This window comes from Schistosoma mansoni, chromosome 6 (genome assembly GCF_000237925.1).
Source record: "Schistosoma mansoni strain Puerto Rico chromosome 6, complete genome".
NCBI lineage: Eukaryota > Metazoa > Platyhelminthes > Trematoda > Strigeidida > Schistosomatidae > Schistosoma > Schistosoma mansoni.
In genome coordinates this window covers 5,640,075-5,652,821 of record NC_031500.1, presented here as the reverse complement: position 1 = coordinate 5,652,821, position 12,747 = coordinate 5,640,075, and positions in this window count along the sequence as shown.

Below are 12,747 nucleotides of genomic sequence, written 5' to 3'. Positions count from 1 at the left end.
CACACTGGTTAGGCTAATGGGTCGGTAATTCTCAGGCTTATGTTTTGTACCTGTTTTGAAGACAGGACTTACTATGGCGTTCTTCCAGTCTTTTGGTAGACGACCCTGGGTTACGGATAGATTAAAACATATACTTAAAGGGTTCGCAACAAAGATAGCTAATTCCTTTAGTAACCTAGGATGCAGTTCATCGGGTCTAGTGGATTTACTTATATCAAGCTTAATTAGCAGACCAAAGACATCGAGTTCTTTAATGGTCACGCTGTCCAGTGCTTGTGTGGGGGAGTTTTCATAGACTGGTGAGAAGGGTGTTTCTATGGTATATACATTGCTAAAGTATTTAGAGAATACTTGAGCTTTGCCAAAGTCGTCCTCCACTAGTGATGAGGCAGTACTGTCTCCCCATAGTGAAGGAACATTTCTTCTTCTTTTTGTCCTTTGGTTTATATACGAATACAAGCGTTTAGGGCATTCTATGGATTCCTTAACGATTTTCCCTTCGTACAGCTTTCTGGACTTACGGAGGGTCGAGGCACAGGTATTTCGAGCCTTTTGATACTGAGATTTTGCCTCATCAGTCCCCAGTAGCCTAAACCTATCCCACATTTTCCTTCTTTTACGGAGAAGGATGCGAACCTCTCTACTGAACCACGGTGGGGAGTTTCTCGGCCCCTTAGGTGTAGTCCAAGGGATGTGGGTGGAATCTGTCAATCTGACAATCTGTCAGGATTAATACAGGTTCATTAACCTGCTATCCTTATCTCTGAAAACTGATTTAGACTTATTTCAGTTTTTACAGCCAATATCTTTATCATGAGCTTCCGTAAATTCATTGGTTTCTTTTCACTTTCCTATTGATATTTCGGCACGGTTCCAGATACCTGGTGATATTCAACTGATGGCATTCCAGCTACTTAACTACACTGATTCTAGTCACTTTGATAATTAATCTTGGATTCGTTTATCTTGAAGTTCGAGTTGGAGTTTGTCTCAGGGCGAAAGGGTTACTGGATACCGACAGTTTTCACGTTAACATGCAGGGGGTTGGTGGGTTGCAATGTGACAAAAGGAATTTATAATACGATTGCTAAGAGAACAAAACTGTTTTAAGAATAGTAAGTTCATCAATCGGTAATTTATTGGAAGAAGGAATTGAAAGAATAAGAATGGAAACGGAACTGACTATAAAAAGTAGTTACTGATACGCTAAATTTCAACCTATTGTCAACTGACTAGTTCTCCATTTTTGCAAGTCACTTTCGAAGCTCAACCGAACATTTTTCGCTATTTATGGAACTGTAGATCTTTGCGTCACCTCTATAGGTCAGTGCCGCCTAGCTTATTTTATCTAACTGGTCCATGATAAAAATTAAGAACAGGAGTGGATCTAAGATTGTTTCGTGTTCGACTCCTAGTGTCGAAACCTTTCAACTCTCCTGCACTTTTCTTACCTTGGTTCCAAACACCTTGTTCTTTAGATGGTTTCCAAGTCTGGATATAAGTGGGTCAGAGAAACCCATCTCTCCAACCTTGACTATGAGAAGTACGTGAGTCACTGTGTCAAATACTATCGTGAAGTCGGGGAATATGGTGTGAACCCGTATCTCACGGTCCCAGCAGGCCATCCAGCTGCTATGAGTAGACTGGATGCACGGGACCTTCTTTTCCTGAATCCGTGTTGGATATCATGGAGGATGTTGTTTATATTAATATATTCCGTCATTTGCTCGCACTGCTTCGGGACTATAGCAGGGATATTGTCACATCCTGGTTTTTTGTAGGGCATAAGGATTTTGGCCTACCTAACAATAACTCTGAAGGTACCTGGATCTCGCTAAGACCCTCAGCTGACACTTGATAATTACCATCTCTAAATTAGTAAGATTTTTGCCATTTGTTTTTTTGATAGTACGTGTCCCTGATCTGTAGGCTTTCCCTTAATCTTTAATCTGTAGAGATATTTGGGGTCAGTTTGCATTTGGGCATGCAGCTCGGCCTGAAAATGTTTCTTATTGGTACAGACTTTGGCACTGCATCTTTTTCTTAATGTCGTGAAAGAAAAGCTGCTGTAAAAACTCTTCAAGAAGACCTAACAGTGCCAGGCTCCTCGTTTTAAATGTGGCAAGCATTCTGTGCCTCTTTTAAGTCAGGGTCACCTCTTTCCAAGTGTGTGCTTAGCCTGTACTATATTGTGTTGGGTAGCGACCTGAAGGATATGTAGAATTATGGTCTAGTTCGATATAAGTGCGTTTATCTTTGCTACCATAATCGTAGATTTAATCCCAAAATTGTAAACTTGCCATGATGGGATAACCTAGTCTTTAAGATCTGATGTATAAGTAACGTCATTGTCTACACTGACTTGTCGCGTCATGACAATCAGCAGTACGATGTTTAGCACTTAAGAGGAACACATTTAGGCTGGGAGGTGTGTAGCATATTTAATACAAAAATCAGAAAGTTATAAAGAGTGACCTCACCAGCATGGGTGAGCCGTGTCATTTTCATTAATCCCTCTCGCATTCACTATTATCGACATGATCTTAGTGTTACAGTTTGAATGCGAATCTCAGTAATTATACACTCAGGTTCTATTGGTGTATGCTTCCTACACTGTTGATAAACGTGGCAGAACCAGGGATAATAGTGACTTTAAATAAACCCATAGTACTGCCATTATCATAGCGGCAATTAACCCAGCAACTACAGAAATTACATTGAAATGCTGGGTTGCCGGTCTTAACGGGTACCAGACATGAACTACGATTATAATTTATGTGCTGTTTCTACCAAGTGGTTAGCACCGTTTCTTTTCTGATCAGTAATCTTACTAAGAGTAGGAGTCTGGATAGGAGTGTGATACTGACTACTCAGTTAGAGATTCAGTTTCGACGATTGACTCGAGCGATCCATATTACGCACATTACTCTGAGACTCTTTGTCCAATGTCGCCTTGAGGTTATTCACAATCCTGTGTCTAGAAATGGGGACTTTCGAGTTGCTATTAACCCCTTAATTTAGACATCTACCTCTGCTAGTCTTCCTTGTAGTCATGGTGTAAGTATTGGTGAGAATGCTTTTACTATCCATGGTACTTCATAGACTAAGAAGTGAAATGTAAGAAGATGAAGAGAAAGCATGAGAGACAATAGTCTTCGTAGGAAAAAACAGTTAAGCAAATGCATACTTCGCAGGAATAAAGCCTGGAAAACTTGAAATCGCAACATTGGATTTCAGCTTTCTAGCGAGCAACTATGCGTGCATCCATTAACGTACCCACATGTTCTCCGTTTGGAAGAGGGACAAATAATACCCAGCTTTAGCACTTGGTCAAGTCCTGCTCTAGTGATTTGGAGCTGGGAAAGTTTCTCGACTGATCCCAGTTTTCTTCTGAGGAACGATACTAAGAGCGGTAGCGGTTTTTACCGAAACGTCCAAGCCTGAAACTCCGCCCCTAACATAAAACACAAGCTATTGTTTGGTCACCTCGATTCAGTCTTTGCGACTTAGGAAGTGTTTATTTCTTTCCAATATTCTTGGAAGTCCGTTAAGACCAAGTGCATGGTTAATTGCACTTGGTTCGCGAGTCGCCAAACTTACACTGGAACACTTAGAACTGTCCAGATTATCTGAACATTTGTGAACTGTTCTGTGACATGGATCTCGGTCATTGTGGTGGCCGGCTGCTGTTTCTATGATCCATTTGCATTTTGGTGAAAGACCCAGTGAGACTTTTAACGCTCGCAATAAGTTCTGCTACGAATGGATCTTTTGAGGATCATTCTTTTTGTGGGGGGACCTCTTTCTATTATTCTGTCTGCACCGTGCACTAAGTGAAATAAAGGAGTATCCGGGTATCGAGCATATAAACAGTGTTGGGCGTAGTGTGAGAGAGCCTGTATCCATCCTTATTGTAGGACTATCTCACCCATTGTGTTGTTGCCCATGGAGACCTGGAGGTAGCGTAAAAGTGGCGGTGCTGACATATCACCGAATACTTCTCATCTAAAAAGCCTTTGGACTCTTTGGCTGTCTGATAAAAATAGACGGTCCGTTATCTCTCTTCCTAAAGTGGTGTATGGTTGTGGTGTTTGACCCAAATTTAAGTTGCAGGCTTGTTTGGAAACTTCAGGAGGGAGGACAGAGCATAAATGTCGATGGCGAATTCCCTTGAACTTAATGTTGTGCCTTGTGAAGTGGTGCTGTAGTTGAGGAAACCACAACTCGGAGTCACTTCGATCAAGTCACGAGAGTTGAACTTTCGTAGTCACTGTCTGTCTCTACCAGTCACATGTCACATTTCTTCCCCAGGCTTTGAGCTTGGATTGCGTGTGACATGTGGTATATGACCTATACAGTAATATGATAAGAACGGGAAAAGTAATGACTACAACACGAATACCTTAAGATAAAAAACAAAATTTACATATATATATATATATATATATATATATGAAATCTATGTTAAAGATCACCTTTACAGATACACAAAGCTTTTCGATGTTCAATTCAAAAAATAGGAAGTATAATCCTTGTAGGAAGTAGGAAAGTTAGAGAATACTTAAGGTTTAATGTTCTGACACTTACCTAGATGTTAGCGGCCAACTCTTAACCAATCAACCTAAGTTGTTACAGTACTGCGGGTATATGTCAGGTCAACTCTGTCCGTGGTTCTGTGACGTTTGCCCACTCTGTAGACAAAGCAGACTAATTGGACTAATAAAGAGACCCTACTGGTAGTAACTGCGCAAGTCCACACCAGCATCTCAAAATCGTAAAACATAGACTAAGTTAAACACATGACTATGGGAGCTGCAATCTTAGCCATTACATCAGTGGGATTACCGATCTTTGTTAATACCCAATGCCTGATAATAGTTAGAAGCAGTGAGTAAACATTAGGAAAATAATGAGAATAACATGCCTCTCAAAAAGCTAGAAACGGGGGACAAAAATGTCAGACAAATCTCTCTGATTTTATTCGATGTTCTAGAGTCACAGGAAAGCTTGTTAGAAAGTGGAACAGCCACTGACGAAGACCAGTGAAAAGAGTAATGTTCAGTGCTGGGAAAGGGTAACACTTCAGTCTGCTAGGTTAGCTATATCATGGTAGCAACTTGGTGCAAACAAACTAACGTGGACTCACAACCCAGCAACAGGACAAATTTAAGTCATTTCTCTGTAAGTTCATACAACCACAACAATTGACGTTTCAATGCTTTCTCTTCAGTAACGCCACACGGACAAAGTCTCTGCGTCTGATTACTATGAATTCCAGAAATCAAGAGAACTTTAGTGAGGCCCATCAGGGCCGGCATAGCTCGATAAACTACCTCAGCAGTCACATCAGGTGTTGTGAAAGCCATCCCTTATCGACAAGGAAGCAGAAAAAGGGCCCAATAAAATACATCTTAGTATCGGCTGACATTGGTTAGCAGCCTATGGTACAGAACACAGAGATGACGTTTCGGCCAATGGCACTCACTATACTGGCAAAGGAATCAGCAACTGCCAGTCATTTAAGGACTGCCCGATCCACTTTTAAAAAACATTCTGCATATAACTCAGAAGACAGATGCTGCTGTAGAGCAGCACGAGGTAGTGTAACAAATCATCGAATGCCTCTAAATCAACGAGAAGGGATTAAGGCGTGGACTAAGAGAAGTCACAAACATGTGCTTTCAGTCAGATCTGAAGATCACAAACATCACTGATCGGATGGGAGGGCATGACAATCCTCCGATGCGATAAGGTACACAGGACAGGATGTGGAGTAGCAATATACACCAACAGTCGCTTTAAAACCGCAACGCCACAAAGTAGCGAGTTAACCAGGGTGGTAGAACGACGCTGGTGATACTGCACTGAGAACGGAACAATGTACTAGATTGGAGTAATGTATCAGCCAACACACGTTATAAGACCTAGAAAGATGCGGCAATGCAAGCAACGCTAAAGTTACCACGCTCGTGGCTCGACTAGATATTACTAACTAGAAACTTCAGCTATCTATCCCTAAATCTCAGCAGGCAGGATACATCCCTTACATGATGGTGTGACAAGTGGTTTAATACAGTCATTGAAAGTCCAGCACTGACTGGAAGTGTAGGTGACTCAACGAGATAGAGCTCGACAGGAAACTCACAAACCTAGATTTTTTGCTGACAAATGGCTAAATTTTAGTTGACGGCGTCTATGCTTGCACACCAATAGGATGTGTTAACCGCAGTGCAGTCATGTTTGACTTAGTCACGAGTGAAATACTTTGAAGGGACAAGAATGTTCTCCACTATGAAACGATGACGTAGCGTCTTCAACGTGCTCAATGGTCACTAAAGTGTTGAAGACTCACAGCGGATAACCACTTAAGTGTAGTGAAGGATGCAATCCATTACTCTTTCTCACACAATCTGTTCCAGAGTAAGCACACATCTGGAAAGAGAAGATCGTCAACGACAATGTGGCATCTCAACACTTTCTTGCGATACTCACTTCTACCTTGTATAAATTGAAAAGTCTGAGTTAATTCTAAATGAATTTGCAGAGCTGTTTTTAGATCTTAAAACCGATTTTAAATTTTTTAAATTTTACGGTACATAGCATCGCAATGTCCTTAGCGATTCATTATTCAAGTGCTGCTACACTGGTTTTTCCACAATCTCATCTCACGAAGGCGTTGATTTCCATCCAACCGTACACTAAAAGTAGACCAATGATTTAGTTTTATACGAAATAACATGAATAGAGCATATATCGTCACAAAAACAGTTTTATGTCAAGGCTACCAAAACTGCCCAACAAGTAACAAAGCCATCAAAAGGTTTTATGTTCTCATCTTTGTTGAGATTTCGGCTGATTTTCACTATTTTTTTCTACATTTGTGTTTCAAATAGATTGATAGTAAAAACAGTAACCTTCTTTAGAGCTATGATTGTTATGTTTCTGCTTTAGACAATAATAACTTCCGCTGAGTTGTTAATATTACCTACTCTGGTTGGATATATCAACCACCAAATCATTATATTTCAGGAAATAAATCAGAATAATATGCGGAAGGTACAAATACCCAGATCATCAACGTTGATGATTTTTGTCGAATGATTGGAGGTCTATTCGAGTTAGATGGAAATGGTGTGACCAACAGATAACTTCGAAGTCACACCTCGTGGTCTGCACCCAACGAGGATTACCACTTCGACTTATCAAGTTACTATGGATGATTTGAAGACCGTACAATACAAAGGACGTTATTACAGAAATATATAAGGGTAGGTACAAGCAAATGCGTGACCACCACCTCATGGGCCAGTCCATGGCGTACAATTAATTGATGCGCGTCAATTTTCCTTGAACTTGACAGGGATCAATGATCTGTTCCATATTCAGTGCCTTAACTGCTGGATGATGGCTAGGGCTCAGTGACGTTTCAGATATATTGATCATTTGCCAGGGACTAAACAAACATCTTTTCATTGCTATTTCTTGTACGGAGTTTCAGTTTTTAGGGTTCTGATATCCTTGCAAAGATAGCCAATAGCAGAAATAAGTACTGACATAAAGTGATTTTCAAAGTACATTGAAATGTGGGATTTTTTAATTAAAATCACTACGTATATCGAAATTGACTCTTGGGAGAAATGAAATGAGACTGGCTATCGAAGACAAGTCGCAGTTGTTTAAAATAATCTAAATTAAATCTAGGTAGCCGCTTTATCACTGGAATTCGCGAAGTTTCACAACTAAGTGTTAGACTTATGAACAAACCAGCCCATGTTATTACAAGACCACCACCAAAAATCTGAGAGCACTAGCCAGCCGTTTTATCCTAGTGTGGGGCTCCTCAGCGGTGAGAACGAAGGGCCTTTAGTCTCGTACTAGGTTTAACCCTCAGACCACTAATTCGGGTTTCAGCGATGTTAATGTCCAACTTCAAACAATCTAAGACATCTACGCAGCCATTTCCATTTTCTTAAGTGAAGAGCTGACTCACATTATCACGAGCTTATTACAAATATCATGCACATTATTTTCGGCCGTGTCCACAAAGTTCTCTAGGACTTGTGTAGTGATCCATAAGTTGGACGGTATTGCTAGTTAGTAGGAACTAAGATAGTGATTTAGAGCTAGAATGTATTGATGAAAAACAGACTAGGGTTTTTCATTGAGAACTGACATCATTTCTACAGCAAAAATACTATTTGGTCGAATTGACAAATGAACTTCGCCCCAAAATCCAAAAGCTACTATCTTGAGTTCGATTGGCTCGTCCGTAGGTCATTTTCTCACCGAATGTGATATAGTTTTTGTCCCAGCAGTAGCGCATGAGTATGTTTGTATATTAAGTCAGGTCACAAATTTGTGGTGACTACAGGAAAATTCAAAACCAGTAAATTCAGTATACTAGAAGCATTGTATTTGCAGCGGTTCGCGTCAGGTAGAAAGCTTTTTGTGAAGTTGCAGTAACATGAAAAGAGAAAAACAAAAGAAAGGGACAGTCGACGATCCAGCAAGTGCACAGAAGACACTTATATTTACCACGAAAAGCAAAAGATAATTAGAAATAAAAGAAGCCTCATAATAAGACAATCTTAGAATTGACATTAGAAACAGGTAGTTCAACCCACTACACATTTGTATGAATGAATCACGGCTTATGATCTTAAGTTGGATTGATTCGCCTACAAACCATGGCTCTACTGATTTTGCAGATAAGAGTGTAATCGTCCTCACGGATTTTATTTTAGGCATCTGATGATCATCAGTAACTGTCTAATATGAATTCATTAAAATGATCTCGTGCAACCATGCTAGATAAAAAAAACATAAGCACACTGTAACTGAGGTCGTGAAATCAAGTCTTTGAAGATAGTCGAGCTCTTGTACTCACAACTTACTCACTCAGCAAACACAAATAGCCAATTTGGAACATTTATTGTTCGTTGAAAAGCAGTTGATCTCGCATCAAATTTGTGTCAAGTCTCAGTGAAAGAAATTCTATAAGGTATAAAAATGCACAAATTTATTAATAACATACCAAAAGAAACGCTTCTTCGCGGTGTTTGCGACCTTTTACGGTCATTACGAAATCGAAGATAGCGTGTCGTTGTATGTCATTGTTCCGTGGAATGACCATGGGCTACTTGACGGTCGAACGATTCCTAACTCTATTGTGTGGTCAAATTCGTTTTTAGCCAAACTAAGCTTTTCGGGAGCCAGTCGGCGTGCTTTCGAGAATACAGTTGGTCCTGTAGTCGAGATGTGATGTGTAACGTTGCTGGTTACACACGGCAATTTCGGCTGCGGTTGATATATCCCAGAGTACCTATCCAGTAACGGTTGATATAATGGGTCTATGGCATGCTTAATTGTGACTGGGGATAATCTGCAACCAAAAAAGGAGTTACGCAAACAAATAACTTAGTGTTTCCGTCTATTAACCTACGTTTGCGTGTGTCGATGGGTAGATTGTGGTATTGTAACAGGTCCATAACAATGATTGGCTTAGAAACATCTGCAACAACGAAGATCCAGTGGATGGGTTTGCGTAAACCCACGTTAAGGTAGACGTACCTTTTACCATACGTAGAAATCGGTTTTCCGTTTGCCGCCTGTAAGCTTAAAACAGATTCGCGAAGCCTGTCGTTAGAATTCGCTGAAAGAACGCTAACTTCTACGCCAGTGTCGACGAAGTAGCGGACTTTTGTGGTCACATCCGTGACGTACAACAGACGGCTATGTTCGCCAGCTACAGTTGCCGTTAACGCGTGCCGGCTGGAAAGTTTCCCGAACTTCTTTTTGTGTCATTCGATTTTGAAGTCGGATAATTGCAGGGTTTTCTGCAATTTTCTAGAAGACTTCCCATGCTGGTTATGATACCAGCACCAGTCGGGGTTATCCGTCTCTCGTGGTCGAGAGACAGATCGCCTACGTGAAGCGCTTCTTCACGGGGCTTGTGACCGGCTACGGTCATTATGAAATCGAAGATAACGTGTAAGTGTATGATATAGTTCTGTGATTTTACTCTGGGTCGTTTGAGGTTTTTCTTTGATTGAAAAACCCTCAGCATGAGGAGATTTCGTGATTTCTAGGAGGCGGTCGGTAGATGCAGCCAGTTCGTCTACGGCGTTGTTTTGAAACGAGACCAGGACTGCCTGCACCTGTTGTGGTAGTTTAGATGAGAAGAGCTGTTTGAATAGGTCTTCCCCAAAAGTTCTTTGGCCTATCACCTCTCTCATCCTTAGCAACATATCTGTCGCGGAGCCATGTTGCAGGTCGATGTTATTAAGGAGAGAAGCGATTGATATAACCTGGCTAGTGATAGTAGGAGATGTTTCCCACGCTGTGCTGTAACGTGATCTGGTACGGATGCATGACCGAGCGCCTTCAGCTAAACAAGTTCACTTGAACTAATTTGGTCAGCATCCAATGTCGAACACTTACAAAGCTATTGATTTTGGGGAATTATTTACCGCTACAAGTAACATTGCCATTAATCGTAGATGTTACCGCAATAATTATTGCAGTCCATGTTACTGGTGTTTTTATTGTACAACTCGCTGCAGTTATTATAATTTGCCTTGATCTCAATCTGGATCGAGCGGAAAAGTTCCTATTCTAGCAGATCTCTTCCTCCAATGTACATTACATCGAAAGACAACATCACGGTAGTTTGTACAAGGCCCACAAGTCATTCGATCACCGAAATAACAAATAAAGAAACTTCTTAGTAGTCCCATTTTTTGTAGCCGCTTATTTGTCACGTCTTCTCTAAAATCCTCTGTGAGCCGATTGTACATGAGCATCAGGCAGTGAAATTAGCGCTGTGACCTTGAAATCCCTAATACGCTTCTGATTGGCTCGTCCAGAAACTGGGTTTTCTGTATTTTGCATGCGCGTTTTCAGTCAACCTTAAACTGTACGCAACTAACTTATTTTTGAGATTCAAATCTGCGTATACTCTCCGACTGCTTTTATCTCACATCCATTTTATTATAGACTGCTGCCGTCTTTTAGAAGTGCCTCTATAGAAGCACGTTATAACGTCGTCACTGAGTTGTTATGATATTTAAATATCTTGACAACTGAACATATTGAATTCTTATATATTCGGATCCAGGTTTGTACATTCTCCTTAAAAAACAACATGCCTTCAGGTTATCCGAAAACTACTGCTTGTGGTGTAGGTCAATTATATGTTCATAGGCTAGCTTGCTTGTTCAATATAAATATCTATTTTGAAAATCATTAAGTATGGATAACCTCATATCATTGAGTATCTTTTTTTCCGGCTAAACGTAGAGTCGGCTTGGTGTTTATTGTTTTCGATATATGGGTATTAATCAACGGGCAGTTTTGAAAGTCCTCACACCTGGTAAATTTTAATGCACAAGATAATAAACCAATAAGTATAAATTAAAATAACATTCAAGCCCGTTGATCGTTAGCTATATATATGTAAAACATTAAAAATCGTCCAGACTTTATATTGAGCTAAAAAATAAAGACAAACTATGAGGATATCAGCTAGTAATGTTTCAAAATGCAGTATGAAACAAGTAAGCTAGCCTACAAACATGTGACTGTCTCAAACCACCCAGCTGTTGTTTGGGGCATCTAAGGCCGTCAAAAACGAAAAGTATTTTAGCTAGAGAGTAATTTCCTCTCCTTCAGGTTTCTCCAATCACTTTCATCATTCTCTTATTTGTATAGGACCTGTCTGTTATATGTAGTTATAACAAAATGACAGGTTTTTGTTTCCTTAACTTTGTAGATGATTTTGGGGACTTACTTCTCACTTTCGGACTAGATGTTGGCCAATGTTTTAGTAGATCAGCCGCATTATACCACTGAACATAAAATTTCTAATTGTCAATAATAAACTTAAGTACACTAGCGGCTTTCTATATTCAGTACTCTAATTCTTGTAGTGATCTGTGTATGTAAATTGGGAATTCCAGTCCGTAATATTGTGCAGAACTAAAAAGCAAAATATGTCGTTCGCTGAGGAAACGACACCAGATACCTGATTCGCCTTATAAAAAGGTTTGCAATGGAAATGAACTTAAAAACCTAGCTAGTTCTAAGAAATGTAAAGCCAAAACAGTCTTCATCTCTAAACTTGATAACTTTTGCGTCCGTGCATAACAAAAAGTCATCACATTTTATTTTTACATTACCCATGAATGCTTACAGACATCTACTCGAAATAATATGGTATGTGAGGAACACCCACTTTGGAGATTAGATTCACCGACACAAAATAGTCCGTAAAATATATTAGTTACTCCCTTGTCCTTTTGGCACTTTGAATAAATTGGACTACCATAAAGAAAACTTACATATAGGATTATGAGTGATTGTCTAACACCATGTATTACCCAGGAGTTAGTGATAGCCCAATTAAAAAAGATACCTAATATTAGGATAAGTTTCCATCCATTTAAATTATTGTCGTTCTGTTTTAGTGCTTCCTTCCAATTTTTCTTGATTTGTAGCACAAAAGATAAATCCCCTTCTCAATCAACCTTTTAAGTTTTACTTTCCATGTCATAAACACATATGTCTTGAGCAGTGCACCAGTGATTAAAGTACTAAATCTTTAACCAGATTTCAGGTTCAATCCTCTCTTGACCTACCTCACTTTTAGAATTTTAGCGCTATCAATATCTCTTCGCACGGTATTAATCAAAGCCGAGTATATAAAATGATATTTAGTTGATAAGAATTTGAATGGAGATTGAGCTATGT